The sequence below is a fragment of the Triturus cristatus genome, unplaced genomic scaffold, assembly GCF_964204655.1.
Source record: "Triturus cristatus unplaced genomic scaffold, aTriCri1.1 SCAFFOLD_222, whole genome shotgun sequence".
Taxonomy (NCBI): domain Eukaryota; kingdom Metazoa; phylum Chordata; class Amphibia; order Caudata; family Salamandridae; genus Triturus; species Triturus cristatus.
The window spans coordinates 399,381-412,665 of record NW_028187493.1 but is presented as its reverse complement, the minus strand read 5'-3'; positions in this window follow the sequence as shown (position 1 = coordinate 412,665).

The window sequence follows — 13,285 nt, the reverse complement described above, 5'->3', positions numbered from 1 at the left end:
CAGCTCTGCTGACCTGGTTCTCAGGCACTTGAGCAGCTCCACTGACCTGGTTCATAGCCTCTAGAGGAGCTCTGCTGACCTGTTTCTGAAGGCTCTAAAGCAGCTCTGCTGACCTAGTTCTCTGGCTCTAGAGCAACTCTGCTGAACTGGCTCTATTGCGCTAAAGCAGTTCTGCTGACCTGATTCTCTGGCTTTGAAGCAGCTCTGCTGACCTGGTTCTCTGGCTCTACAGCAGCTCTGCTGACCTGGTTCTTAGGCTGTAGAGCAACTCTGCTGACCTGGTTCTCTGGCTCTACAGCGGCTCTAATGAACTGGTTTTCTGGCTTTAAAGCAGCGTTGCTGACCTGGTTTTCTGGCTCTAAAGCAGCTCTGCTGACCTGGTTCTCTGGATCTAGAGCAGCTCTGCTGATCTGGTTCTAGGGCTCTAGAGCAGCTCTGCTCACCTGATTCTATGGCTCTAAAGCAGCTCTGCTGACTTGGTTCTCTGGCTTTGAAGCAGCTCAGCTGACCTGGTTCTCTGGCTCTAAAGCAACTCTGCTGACCTGGTTCTATGGCTCTAAAGCAGCTCTGCTGACCTGGTTCTCTGGCTTTGAAGCATGTCTGCTGACTTGGTTTTCTGGCTCTTGAGCAGATCTGCTGACCTCGTTCTCTGGCTCTACAGCAGCTCTGCTGATCTGGTTCTCTGGCTCTAGAGCAGCTCTGTTGACCTGGTTCTCTGGCTCTAGTGCAGCTCTGCTGACCTGGTTCTCAGGCACTTGAGCAGCTCCACTGACCTGGTTCTTAGCCTCTAGAGGAGCTCTGCTGACCTGTTTCTCTTGCTCTACAATGGCTCTGCTGACCTGGTTCTTTGGATCTAGAGCAGCTTTGCTGACCTGATTCTATGGCTCTAAAGCAGCTCTGCTGACTTGGTTTTCTGGCTTTGAAGCCGCGCTGCTGACCTGGTTCTTAGGCTGTAGAGCAACTCTGCTGACCTGGTTCACTGGCTCTACAATGGCTCTGCTGACCTGGTTTTCTGGCTTTAAAGCCACGCTGCTGACCTGGTTTTCTGGCTCTAAAGCAGCTCTGCTGACCTGGTTCTCTGGCTCTAGAGCATGTCTGCTGACCTGGTTCTCTGGCTCTAGAGCAGCTCTGCTGACCTGTTTCTCTGGCTCTAGAGCAGCTCTGCTGACCTGGTTCTCTGGCTCTAGAGCAGCTCTGCTGACCTGGTTCTCTGGCTTGGAAGCAGGTCTGCTGACCTGGTTCTCTGGCTCTTGAGCAGCTCTGCTGACCTGGTTCTCTGGCTCTAGAGCAGCTCTGCTGACCTGGTTCTCTGGCTCTAAAGCAGCTCTGCGGACCTAGTTCTCTGGCTCTAGAGCAACTCTGCTGACCTGGATCTATGGCACTAAAGCAGTTCTGCTGACCTGGTTCTCTGGCTTTGAAGCAGCTCTGCTGACCTGGTTCTCTGGCTCTAGAGCAGCTCTGCTGACCTGGTTCATAGGCTGTAGAGCAACTCTGCTGACCTGTTTCTCTTGCTTTACAACGGCTCTGCTGACCTGGTTCTCTGGCTTTGAAGCCGCTCTGCTGATCTGGTTCTCCGGCTCTAGAGCAGCTCTGCTGACCTTGTTCTTAGGCTCTAAAGCAGCTCTGCATTCCTGGTTCTTAGGCTCTAAAGCAGCTCTGCTGACCTGGTTCTCTGGCTCTAAAACGGCTCTGCTGACCTGGTTCTCTGGCTTTGAAGCAGCTCTGCTGACCTGGTTCTCTGGCTCTAGAGCCTATCTGCTGACCTGGTTCTCTCCCTCTAAAGCAGTTCTGCTGACCTGGTTCTCTGGCTCTAAAGCAGCTCTGCTGACCTAGTTCTCTGTCTCTATAGCAGCTCTGCAGACCTGGTTATTAGGCTCTAGAGCAGCTCTGCTGACCTGGTTCTCTGGCTCTAGAGCAGCTCTGCTGACCTGGTTCTCTGGCTTGGAAGCATGTCTGCTGACCTGGTTCTCTGGCTCTTGAGCAGCTCTGCTGACCTGGTTCTCTGGCTCTAGAGCAGCTCTGCTGACCTGGTTCTCTGGCTCTAAAGCAGCTCTGCGGACCTAGTTCTCTGGCTCTAGAGCAACTCTGCAGACCTGGATCTATGGCACTAAAGCAGTTCTGCTGACCTGGTTCTCTGGCTTTGAAGCAGCTCTGCTGACCTGGTTCTCTGGCTCTAGAGCAGCTCTGCTGACCTGGTTCATAGGCTGTAGAGCAACTCTGCTGACCTGTTTCTCTTGCTTTACAACGGCTCTGCTGACCTGGTTCTCTGGCTTTGAAGCCGCTCTGCTGATCTGGTTCTCCGGCTCTAGAGCAGCTCTGCTGACCTTGTTCTTAGGCTCTAAAGCAGCTCTGCATTCCTGGTTCTTAGGCTCTAAAGCAGCTCTGCTGACCTGGTTCTCTGGCTCTAACACGGCTCTGCTGACCTGGTTCTCTGGCTTTGAAGCAGCTCTGCTGACCTGGTTCTCTGGCTCTAGAGCCTATCTGCTGACCTGGTTCTCTCCCTCTAAAGCAGTTCTGCTGACCTGGTTCTCTGGCTCTAAAGCAGCTCTGCTGACCTAGTTCTCTGTCTCTATAGCAGCTCTGCAGACCTGGTTATTAGGCTCTAGAGCACCTCTGCTGACCTGGTTCTCTGGCTCTAGAGCTGCTCTGCTGACCTGGTTCTCTGGCTCTAGAGCAGCTCTGCTGACCTGGTTCTCTGGCTCTAGAGCAGCTCTGCTGACCTGGTTCTCTGGCTTTTAAGCATGTCTGCCAATCTGGTTCTCTGGCTCTAGAGCAGCTCTGCTGGCCTGGTTCTCTGGCTCTAGAGCAGCTCTGCTGGCCTGGTTCTCTGGCTCTAGAGCAGCTCTGCTGAACTGGTTCTCTGGCTCTAGAGCAGCTCTGCTGACCTGGTTCTCTGGCTCTAATGCAGCTCTGCTGACCTGGTTCTCTGGCTCTAAAGCAGCTTTGCTGACCTGGTTCTCTGGCTCTAAAGCTGCTCTGCTGACCTGGTTCTTAGGCCGTAGAGCACCTCTGCTGACCTGGTTCTTAGGCTCTAGAGCAGCTCTGCATTCCTGGTTCTTAGGCTCTAGAGCAGCTCTGCTGACCTGGTTCTAGGGTTCAAGAGCAGCTCTGCAGACCTGGTTTTAGGGTTCTAGAGCAGCTCTGCTGAACTGGTTCTAGAGCAGCTCTGCAGACCTGGTTCTTAGGCTCTAGAGCAACTCTGCTGACCTGGTTCACTGGCTCTAAAACGGATCTGCTGACCTGGTTCTATGGCTTTGAAGCATCTCTGCTGACCTGGTTCTCTGGCACTAGAGCAGCTCTGCTGACCTGGTTCTCTCCCTCTAAAGCTGTTCTGCTGACCTGGTTTTCTGGCTCTAAAGCAGCTCTGCTGACCTGGTTCTCTCCCTCTAAAGCAGCTCTGCTGACCTGTTTCTCTCCCTCTAAAGCAGCTCTGCTGACCTGGTTCTCTGGCTCTAGAGCAGCTCTGCTGACCTGGTTCTTAGGCTGTAGAGCAGCTCCGCTGACCTGGTTCTTAGGTTCTAGAGCAGCTCTGCTGACCTGGTTTTCTGGCGCTAAAGCAGCTCTGCTGACCTGGTTCTCTGGCTCTAAAGTAGCTCTCCTGACCTGGTTCTCTGGCTCTAGAGCTGCTCTGCTGACCTGGTTCTCTGCCTCTAAAGCAGCTCTGATGACCTGGTCTATGGCTCTACAGCAGCTCTGCTGGCCTGGTTCTCTGGCTCTAGAGCAGCTCTGCTGACCTGGTTCTTAGGCTGTAGAGCAGCTCCGCTGACCTGGTTCTTAGGTTCTAGAGCAGCTCTGCTGACCTGGTTTTCTGGCGCTAAAGCAGCTCTGCTGACCTGGTTCTCTGGGTCTAAAGTTGCTATCCTGACCTGGTTCTCTGGCTCTAGAGCAGCTCTGCTGACCTGCTTCTCTACCTCTAATGCAGCTCTGCTGACCTGGTTGTCTGGCTCTACAGCAGCTCTGCTGACCTGGTTCTATGGCTCTACAGCAACTCTGCTGACCTGTTTCTCTCCCTCTAAAGCAGCTCTGCTGACCTGGTTCTCTGGCTCTAGAGCAGCTCTGCTGACCTGGTTCTTAGGCTGTAGAGCAGCTCCGCTGACCTGGTTCCTAGGTTCTAGAGCAGCTCTACTGACCTGGTTTTCTGGCGCTAAAGCAGCTCTGCTGACCTGGTTCTCTGGCTCTAAAGTAGCTCTCGTGACCTGGTTCTCTGGCTCTAGAGCAGCTCTGCTGACCTGCTTCTCTACCTCTAAGGCAGCTCTGCTGACGTGGTTCTCTGACTCTAAAGCAGCTCTGCTGACCTGTTTCTCTCCTTCTAAACAAGCTATGCTGTCCTCGTTTTTCTGGCTCTACAGCATATCTGCTGACCTAGTTCTCTGGCTCTAGAGCAGCTCTGCTAACCCATTTCTTAGGCTCTAGATTAGTTCTGCTGACATGGTTCTCTGAATCTAAAGCAGCTCTGCTGACATGTTTCTCTCCCTCTAAAGCAGCTCTGCTGACCTGGTTTCTCTGGCTCTGCAGCAGCTCTGCTGACCTGGTTCTCTGGCTCTAGAGCTGCTCTGCTGGCCTGGTTCATAGGCTGTAGAGCAGCTCTGCTGACCTGGTTCTCTGGCTCTACACCAGCTCTGCTGACCTGGTTCTCTGGCTTTGAAGCAGCTCTATTGACCGGGTTCTCTGGCTCTAGAGCAGCTCTGCTGACCTGGTTCAATCCCTCTAAAGCAGTTCTGCTGACCTGGTTCTCTGGCTCTAAAGCAGCTCTGCTGACCTGGTTCTCTCCCACTAAAGCAGCTCTGCGTACCTCGTTTATCTGGCTCTACAGTAGCTCTGCTGACCTGGTTCTCTGGCTCTAGAGCAGATCTGCTGACCTGGTTCTTAGGCTCTAGAGGAGCTCTGCTGACCTGGTTCTCTGGCTCTAGAGCAGCTCTGCTGACCTGGTTCTCTGGCTCTAAAGCAGGTCTGCTGACCTGATTCTAGGGTTCTAACGCATCTTTGCTGACCTGGTTCTGAGGCTCTAAAGCAGCTCTGCTGACCTGGTTCTCTGGCTCTAAAGCAGCTCTGCTGACCTAGTTCTCTGGCTCTAGATCAGCTCTGCTGACCTGGTTCTCTGGCTCTAGATCAGCTCTGCTGACCTGGTTCTCTGGCTCTGCAGCAGCTCTGCTGACCTGGTTCTATTGCTCTACATCAGCTCTGCTGACCTGGTTCTCAGGCTCTAAAGCAGCTCTGCTGACTTGGTTCTCTGGCTCTAGAGCAGCTCTGCTGACCCAGTTCTTAGGCTCTAGAGCAGTTCTGCTGACATGGTTCTCTGGATCTAGAGCAGATCTGCTGACCTGGCTCTCTGTCTCTAATGCAGCTCTGCTGTCCTGGTTTTCTGGCTCTAGAGCTGCTCTGCTGGCCTGGTTCTTAGGCTGTAGAGCAGCTCTGCTGACCTGGTTCTCTGGCTCTACACCAGCTCTGCTGACCCGGTTCTCTGGCTTTGAAGCAGCTCTGCTGACCTGGTTCTCTGGCTCTACACCAGCTCTGCTGACCCGGTTCTCTGGCTTTGAAGCAGCTCTGCTGACCTGGTTCTCTGGCTCTAGAGCAGCTCTGCTGACCTGGTTCAATCCCTCTAAAGCAGTTCTGCTGACCTGGTTCTCTGGCTCTACAGTAGCTCTGCTGACCTGGTTCTTTGGCTCTAGAGCAGCTCTGCTGACCTGGTTCTCTGGCTCTAAAGCAGGTCTGCTGACCTGGATCTAGGGTTCTAAAGCAGCTTTGCTGACCTGGAGTTGAGGCTCTAAAGCAGCTCTGCTGACCTGGTTCTCTGGCTCTAAAGCAGCTCTGCTGACCTAGTTCTCTGGCTCTAGATCAGCTCTGCTGACCTGGTTCTCTGGCTCTGCAGCAGCTCTGCTGACCTGGTTCTATGGCTCTACATCAGCTCTGCTGACCTGGTTCTCAGGCTCTAAAGCAGCTCTGCTGACCTGGTTCTTTGACTCTAAAGCAGCTCTGCTGACCTGGTTCTATGGCTTTAAAGCAGCTCTGCTGACTTGGTTCTCTGTCTCTAGAGCAGCTCTGCTGACCCAGTTCTTAGGCTCTAGAGCAGTTCTGCTGACATGGTTCTCTGGATCTAGAGCAGATCTGCTGACCTGGCTCTCTGTCTCTAATGCAGCTCTGCTGTCCTGGTTTTCTGGCTCTAAAGCAGCTCTGCTGACGTGGTTCTCTCCCTCTAAAGCAGCTTTGCTGACCTGGTTTCTCTGGCTCTGCAGCAGCTCTGCTGACCTGGTTCTCTGGCTCTAGAGCTGCTCTGCTGACCTGGTTCTTAGGCTGTAGAGCAGCTCTGCTGACCTGGTTCTCTGGCTCAACACCAGCTCTGCTGACCTGGTTCTCTGGCTTTGAAGCAGCTCTGCTGACCTGGTTCTCTGGCTCTAGAGCAGCTCTGCTGACCTGGTTCAATCCCTCTAAAGCAGTTCTGCTGACCTGGTTCTCTGGCTCTAAAGCAGCTCTGCTGACCTGGTTCTCTCCCTCTAAAGCAGCTCTGCGTACCTTGTTTATCTGGCTCTACAGTAGCTCTGCTGACCTGGTTCTCTGGCTCTAGAGCAGCTCTGCTGACCTGGTTCTTAGGCTCTAGAGGACCTCTGCTGACCTGGTTCTCTGGCTCTAGGGCAGCTCTGCTGACCTGGTTCTATGGCTCTACATCAGCTCTGCTGACCTGGTTCTCAGGCTCTAAAGCAGCTCTGCTGACCTGGTTCTCTGGCTCTAAAGCAGCTCTGCTGACGTGGTTCTCTGGCTCTATAACGGTTCTGCTGACCTGGTTCTCTGGCTCTGCAGCAGCTCTGCTGACCTGGTTCTATGGCTCTACATCAGCTCTGCTGACCTGGTTCTCAGGCTCTAAAGCAGCTCTGCTGACCTGGTTCTCTGACTCTAAAGCAGCTCTGCTGACCTGGTTCTATGGCTCTAAAGCAGCTCTGCTGACCTAGTTCTCTCCCTTTGAAGCAGCTCTGAAGACCTGGTTTCTCTTGCTCTACAGCTACTCTGCTGACCTGGTTCTCTGCCTCTAGACCAGCTCTGCTGACCTGGTTCTTAGGCTCTAGAGCGGCGCTGCTGACCTGGTTCTCTGGCTCTAAAGCCGCTCTGCTGACCTGGTTCTGTGGCTCTAGAGCAGCTCTGCTGACCTGGTTCTTAGGCTCTAGAGGAGCTCTGCTGACCTGGATATTTGGCTCTTGAGCAGCTCTGCTGACCTGGTTCTCTGGCTTTAGAGCTGCTCTGCTGACCCAGTTCTATGGCTCTAGGGGAGCTCTGATGACCTGGTTCTATGGCTCTACAGCAGCTCTGCTGACCTGGTTCTATGGCTCTACAGCAACTCTGCTGACCTGTTTCTCTCCCTCTAAAGCAGCTCTGCTGACCTGGTTCTCTGGCTCTAGAGCAGCTCTGCTGACCTGGTTCGTAGGCTGTAGTGCAGCTCCGCTGACCTGGTTCTTAGGTTCTAGAGCAGCTCTGCTGACCTGGTTTTCTGGCGCTAAAGCAGCTCTGCTGACCTGGTTCTCTGGCTCTAAAGTAGCTCTCCTGACCTGGTTCTCTGGCTCTAGAGCTGCTCTGCTGACCTGGTTCTCTGCCTCTAAAGCAGCTCTGCTGACCCAGTTCTCTGGCTCTAGAGGAGCTCTGATGACCTGGTTCTATGGCTCTACAGCAGCTCTGCTGACCTGGTTCTATGGCTCTACAGCAACTCTGCTGACCTGTTTCTCTCCCTCTAAAGCAGCTCTGCTGACCTGGTTCTCTGGCTCTAGAGCAGCTCTGCTGACCTGGTTCTTAGGCTGTAGAGCAGCTCCGCTGACCTGGTTCTTAGGTTCTAGAGCAGCTCTGCTGACCTGGTTTTCTGGCGCTAAAGCAGCTCTGCTGCCCTGGTTCTCTGGCTCTAAAGTAGTTCTCCTGACCTGGTTCTCTGGCTCTAGAGCAGCATTGCTGACCCGCTTCTCTACCTCTAAGGCAGCTCTGCTGACCTGGTTCTCTGGCTCTACAGCAGCTCTGCTGACCTGGTTCTATGGCTCTACTGCAACTCTGCTGACCTGTTTCTCTCCCTCTAAAGCAGCTCTGCTGACCTGGTTCTCTGGCTCTAGAGCAGCTCTGCTGACCTGGTTCTTAGGCTGTAGAGCAGCTCCGCTGACCTGGTTCTTAGGTTCTAGAGCAGCTCTGCTGACCTGGTTTTCTGGCGCTAAAGCAGCTCTGCTGACCTGGTTCTCTGGCTCTAAAGTAGCTCTCCTGACCTGGTTCTCTGGCTCTAGAGCTGCTCTGCTGACCTGGTTCTCTGCCTCTAAAGCAGCTCTGCTGACCCAGTTCTCTGACTCTAGAGGAGCTCTGATGACCTGGTCTATGGCTCTACAGCAGCTCTGCTGACCTGGTTCTCTGGCTCTAGAGCAGCTCTGCTGACTTGGTTCTTAGGCTGTAGAGCAGCTCCGCTGACCTGGTTCTTAGGTTCTAGAGCAGCTCTGCTGACCTGGTTTTCTGGCGCTAAAGCAGCTCTGCTGACCTGGTTCTCTGGGTCTAAAGTTGCTATCCTGACCTGGTTCTCTGGCTCTAGAGCAGCTCTGCTGACCTGCTTCTCTACCTATAAGGCAGCTCTGCTGATCTGGTTGTCTGGCTCTACAGCAGCTCTGCTGACCTGGTTCTATGGCTCTACAGCAACTCTGCTGACCTGTTTCTCTCCCTCTAAAGCAGCTCTGCTGACCTGGTTCTCTGGCTCTAGAGCAGCTCTGCTGACCTGGTTTTCTGGCGCTAAAGCAGCTCTGCTGACCTGGTTCTCTGGGTCTAAAGTTGCTATCCTGACCTGGTTCTCTGGCTCTAGAGCAGCTCTGCTGACCTGCTTCTCTACCTATAAGGCAGCTCTGCTGACCTGGTTGTCTGGCTCTACAGCAGCTCTGCTGACCTGGTTCTATGGCTCTACAGCAACTCTGCTGACCTGTTTCTCTCCCTCTAAAGCAGCTCTGCTGACCTGGTTCTCTGGCTCTAGAGCAGCTCTGCTGACCTGGTTTTCTGGCGCTAAAGCAGCTCTGCTGACCTGGTTCTCTGGGTCTAAAGTTGCTATCCTGACCTGGTTCTCTGGCTCTAGAGCAGCTCTGCTGACCTGCTTCTCTACCTCTAAGGCAGCTCTGCTGACCTGGTTGTCTGGCTCTACAGCAGCTCTGCTGACCTGGTTCTATGGCTCTACAGCAACTCTGCTGACCTGTTTCTCTCCCTCTAAAGCAGCTCTGCTGACCTGGTTCTTAGGTTCTAGAGCAGCTCTGCTGACCTGTTTCTCTCCTTCTAAACAAGCTATGCTGTCCTCGTTTTTCTGGCTCTACAGCATATCTGCTGACCTAGTTCTCTGGCTCTAGAGCAGCTCTGCTGACCCATTTCTTAGGCTCTAGATTAGTTCTGCTGACATGGTTCTCTGGATCTAGAGCAGATCTGCTGACCTGGCTCTGTCTCTAATGCAGCTCTGCTGACTTGGTTTTCTGGCTCTAAAGCAGCTCTGCTGACATGTTTCTCTCCCTCTAAAGCAGCTCTGCTGACCTGGTTTCTCTGGCTCTGCAGCAGCTCTGCCTACCTGGTTCTCTGGCTCTAGAGCTGCTCTGCTGGCCTGGTTCTTACGCGGTAGAGCAGCTCTGCTGACCTGGTTCTCTGGCTCCACACCAGCTCTGCTGACCTGGTTCTCTGGCTTTGAAGCAGCTCTATTGACCTGGTTCTCTGGCTCTAGAGCAGCTCTGCTGACCTGGTTCAATCCCTCTAAAGCAGTTCTGCTGACCTGGTTCTCTGGCTCTAAAGCAGCTCTGCTGACCTGGTTCTCTCCCACTAAAGCAGCTCTGCGTACCTCGTTTATCTGGCTCTACAGTAGCTCTGCTGACCTGGTTCTCTGGCTCTAGAGCAGATCTGCTGACCTGGTTCTTAGGCTCTAGAGGAGCTCTGCTGACCTGGTTCTCTGGCTCTAGAGCAGCTCTGCTTACCTGGTTCTCTGGCTCTAAAGCAGGTCTGCTGACCTGATTCTAGGGTTCTAAAGCAGCTTTGCTGACCTGGTTCTTAGGCTGTAGAGCAGCTCCGCTGACCTGGTTCTTAGGTTCTAGAGCAGCTCTGCTGACCTGGTTTTCTGGCGCTAAAGCAGCTCTGCTGACCTGGTTCTCTGGGTCTAAAGTGGCTATCCTGACCTGGTTCTCTGGCTCTAGAGCAGCTCTGCTGACCTGCTTCTCTACCTATAAGGCAGCTCTGCTGACCTGGTTGTCTGGCTCTACAGCAGCTCTGCTGACCTGGTTCTATGGCTCTACAGCAACTCTGCTGACCTGTTTCTCTCCCTCTAAAGCAGCTCTGCTGACCTGGTTCTCTGGCTCTAGAGCAGCTCTGCTGACCTGGTTTTCTGGCGCTAAAGCAGCTCTGCTGACCTGGTTCTCTGGGTCTAAAGTTGCTATCCTGACCTGGTTCTCTGGCTCTAGAGCAGCTCTGCTGACCTGCTTCTCTACCTCTAAGGCAGCTCTGCTGACCTGGTTGTCTGGCTCTACAGCAGCTCTGCTGACCTGGTTCTATGGCTCTACAGCAACTCTGCTGACCTGTTTCTCTCCCTCTAAAGCAGCTCTGCTGACCTGGTTCTTAGGTTCTAGAGCAGCTCTGCTGACCTGTTTCTCTCCTTCTAAACAAGCTATGCTGTCCTCGTTTTTCTGGCTCTACAGCATATCTGCTGACCTAGTTCTCTGGCTCTAGAGCAGCTCTGCTGACCCATTTCTTAGGCTCTAGATTAGTTCTGCTGACATGGTTCTCTGGATCTAGAGCAGATCTGCTGACCTGGCTCTGTCTCTAATGCAGCTCTGCTGACCTGGTTTTCTGGCTCTAAAGCAGCTCTGCTGACATGTTTCTCTCCCTCTAAAGCAGCTCTGCTGACCTGGTTTCTCTGGCTCTGCAGCAGCTCTGCCTACCTGGTTCTCTGGCTCTAGAGCTGCTCTGCTGGCCTGGTTCTTACGCGGTAGAGCAGCTCTGCTGACCTGGTTCTCTGGCTCTACACCAGCTCTGCTGACCTGGTTCTCTGGCTTTGAAGCAGCTCTATTGACCTGGTTCTCTGGCTCTAGAGCAGCTCTGCTGACCTGGTTCAATCCCTCTAAAGCAGTTCTGCTGACCTGGTTCTCTGGCTCTAAAGCAGCTCTGCTGACCTGGTTCTCTGGCTCTAAAGCAGCTCTGCGTACCTCGTTTATCTGGCTCCAAAGCAGTTCTGCTGACCTGGTTCTCTGGCTCTAAAGCAGCTCTGCTTACCTGGTTCTCTGGCTCTAAAGCAGGTCTGCTGACCTGATTCTAGGGTTCTAAAGCAGCTTTGCTGACCTGGTTCTGAGGCTCTAAAGCAGCTCTGCTGACCTGGTTCTCTGGCTCTAAAGCAGCTCTGTTGACCTAGTTCTCTGGCTCTAGATCAGCTCTGCTGACCTGGTTCTCTGGCTCTATAACGGCTCTGCTGACCTGGTTCTCTGGCTCTGCAGCAGCTCTGCTGACCTGGTTCTATGGCTCTACATCAGCGCCGCAGACCTGGTTCTCAGGCTCTAGAGCAGCTCTGCTGACCGGGTTCTTAGGCTCTAGAGCAGCTCTGCTGACCTGGTTCTCTGGCTCTAGAGCAGCTCTGCTGACCTGGTTCTCTGGCTCTAGAGCAGCTCTGCTGACCTGGTTCTCTGGCTCTAGAGCAGCTCTGCTGACCTGGTTCTCTGGCTCTAGAGCAGCTCTGCTGACCTGGTTCTCTGGCTTTTAAGCATGTCTGCCAATCTGGTTCTCTGGCTCTAGAGCAGCTCTGCTGGCCTGGTTCTCTGGCTCTAGAGCAGCTCTGCTGGCCTGGTTCTCTGGCTCTAGAGCAGCTCTGCCTAACTGGTTCTCTGGCTCTAGAGAAGCTCTGCTGACCTGGTTCTCTGGCTCTAATGCAGCTCTGCTGACCTGGTTCTCTGGCTCTAAAGCAGCTCTGCTGACCTAGTTCTCTGGCTCTAAAGCTGCTCTGCTGACCTAGTTCTCTGGCTCTAGAACAACTTTGCTGACCTGGCTCTATTGCGCTAAAGCAGTTCTGCAGACCTGGTTCTCTGGCTTTGAAGCAGCTCTGCTGCCCTGGTTCTCTGGCTCTACAGCGGCTCTAATGAACTGGTTTTCTGGCTTTAAAGCAGCGTTGCTGACCTGGTTTTCTGGCTCTACAACGGCTCTGCTGACCTTGTTTTCTGGCTTTGAAGCAGCGCTACTGACCTGGTTTTCTAGCTCTAAAGCAGCTCTGCTGACCTGGTTCTCTGCGTCTAGAGCAGCTCTGCTGACCTGGTTCTTAGGCTCTAAAGCAGCTCTGCATTCCTGGTTCTTAGGCTCTAGAGCAGCTCTGCTGACCTGGTTCTAGGGTTCAAGAGCAGCTCTGCAGACCTGGTTCTAGGGTTTTAGAGCAGCTCTGCTGAACTGGTTCTAGAGCAGCTCTGCAGACCTGGTTCTTAGGCTCTAGAGCAACTCTGCTGACCTGGTTCACTGGCTCTAAAACGGATCTGCTGACCTGGTTCTATGGCTTTGAAGCATCTCTGCTGACCTGGTTCTCTGGCACTAGAGCAGCTCTGCTGACCTGGTTCTCTCCCTCTAAAGCTGTTCTGCTGACCTGGTTTTCCGGCTCTAAAGCAGCTCTGCTGACCTGGTTCTTAGGCTGTAGAGCAACTCTGCTGACCTGGTTCTCTGGCTCTACAGCGGCTCTAATGAACTGGTTTTCTGGCTTTAAAGCAGCGTTGCTGACCTGGTTTTCTGGCTCTAAAGCAGCTCTGCTGACCTGGTTCTCTGGATCTAGAGCAGCTCTGCTGATCTGGTTCTAGGGCTCTAGAGCCGCTCTGCTCACCTGATTCTATGGCTCTAAAGCAGCTCTGCTGACTTGGTTCTCTGGCTTTGAAGCAGCTCAGCTGACCTGGTTCTCTGGCTCTAAAGCAACTCTGCTGACCTGGTTCTATGGCTCTAAAGCAGCTCTGCTGACCTGGTTCTCTGGCTTTGAAGCATGTCTGCTGACTTGGTTTTCTGGCTCTTGAGCAGATCTGCTGACCTCGTTCTCTGGCTCTACAGCAGCTCTGCTGATCTGGTTCTCTGGCTCTAGAGCAGCTCTGTTGACCTGGTTCTCAGGCTCTAGTGCAGCTCTGCTGACCTGGTTCTCAGGCACTTGAGCAGCTCCACTGACCTGGTTCTTAGCCTCTAGAGGAGCTCTGCTGACCTGTTTCTCTTGCTCTACAATGGCTCTGCTGACCTGGTTCTTTGGATCTAGAGCAGCTTTGCTGACCCGATTCTATGGCTCTAAAGCAGCTCTGCTGACTTGGTTTTCTGGCTT